The sequence below is a fragment of the Lipotes vexillifer genome, unplaced genomic scaffold, assembly GCF_000442215.2.
Source record: "Lipotes vexillifer unplaced genomic scaffold, Lipotes_vexillifer_v1.1 scaffold445, whole genome shotgun sequence".
NCBI lineage: Eukaryota > Metazoa > Chordata > Mammalia > Artiodactyla > Lipotidae > Lipotes > Lipotes vexillifer.
Genome location: NW_006774995.1, coordinates 1,789,520 through 1,791,237, shown reverse-complemented (window position 1 = coordinate 1,791,237; position 1,718 = coordinate 1,789,520).

Sequence of the window (1,718 nt, the reverse complement as noted above, 5' to 3'; positions counted from 1 at the left end):
CTATTCAACAGCAGGAAAAGGATGAATGATATTGGTTTTGGTCTACTATTGTGGAATCCCAGTGTTTTGGCCATTAAAGTTGAAACACCTAAACACTACATTCGTTTGTTTAATAGTTGTTAGCGCTTTAATACTATTAATACTATTATTTTTAATGCTATTTTAAACTATCATACAGTGAAATCACTCTCATAATCCAGACACAGAATAGCTCTATCACCCAGAAAAACTCCCTCACCCTATCCCTTCATATTCATCCCTCTACCCACCTATAGTCCCTTGTAACCATTGAGCTGATCTTTCTCTGTAGTTTTGTCTTTTTGAGCATGTCATATAAATGAAACCAGCTTCTTTCAAAACAAAATGCTTTTAAAGTTCATCCAAGTTATTGCATGTATCAAAAGTTCATTCTTTTTTATTGCTAAGTAGTAGTCTCATGTATAGATACACTGTAGTTTGTTTATCCATTCCCTATTTGAACGAGATTTGGGTTTTTCCGATTTTTAGCAAGTACATATAGAGTTGCACATACAGGCTTTTGTATGAACGTTAAATTTTATTTCTCTAGAGAAGATAGGCAGGAGTGCAATTGCTGGGTCATATGGTAAATGCACATTTAAGTTTATACGAAACTGCCAAAATGATTTCCAGAGTGGCTGTGTCATTTTGCATTGCTGCAAGCAGTGTTAAGAGTGCCCATTGCTCTGTATTTTTGTCAGCACTTCATCTTGGCAATATTTTTATTTTAGCTGTTCTGATAGGTGTGTTGTGGTATGTCATCTTAGTTTTAATTTGCATTTTCCTAATGGCTAATGATGTTGAACATCTTTTCATGTGCTTATTTACCATTTTATATCCTATTTAATGAAGCATCTGTTCATGCCTTCTGCCCACTTTTAATTTGAATTGTTGCCTTATGGTTAAGGTTTGAGTGTTCTTTCTTGCTTTAGGCTGCGTTGGGTCTTCGTCGCAGCACATGGGCTCTTCATTGTGCATGGGCTCTTCGTTGCGGCGCACGGGCTTTCAGGTTGCAGCATGGGCTCTAGAGCACGTGGACTCAGTAGTCGCGGTGTGCCGGCTTAGTTGCGGTATGTGGGATCCTAGTTCCCCGAATGGGGATAGAACCCAGGCCCCCTCCATTGGGAGCGTGGAGTCTTAGCCACTGGGCAACCAGGGAAGTCCCAAGTTTTCAGTACTTTATAAATTCTGGATACAAGTTCTTTGTCAGATTGTGATTTGCAAATATTTCCTTCCAATCTCTGGCTTGTCCTTTCATTCCCTTAACCATGTCTTTGGCAAAGCAAAAGTTTTTCATTTTGATGAAATCTGGTTTATTACTTTTTTTTGTATAGATCATGTTGCTGTTACCATGTATAAGAACCTATCACCAAACTCAAGGACATGTAGATTTTATCCTATGTTTTCTTCTAAAATTTTTACAGTTTTGCAATTTACATTTAGATCTGTAATACATTTTGTTAATTTTTTTTATGAAGTGTGAGTTTTAGATGAAGGTTCATCTTTTGTTTGTTTTTGTTTTTCTTTTTGTTTTGCATATAGATATTCAATTGCTCCAACACCATTTGTTTAAAAAGACCATCTCTATTGAATTGTTTCTGCCCTGTTGTCAAAAATCAGTTGGCCATATTTGTTTTGACCATATTTGTGTGAATCTATTTCTGAACCTTTTGCTATTCTGTCAGTCTATGTCTCTTTCC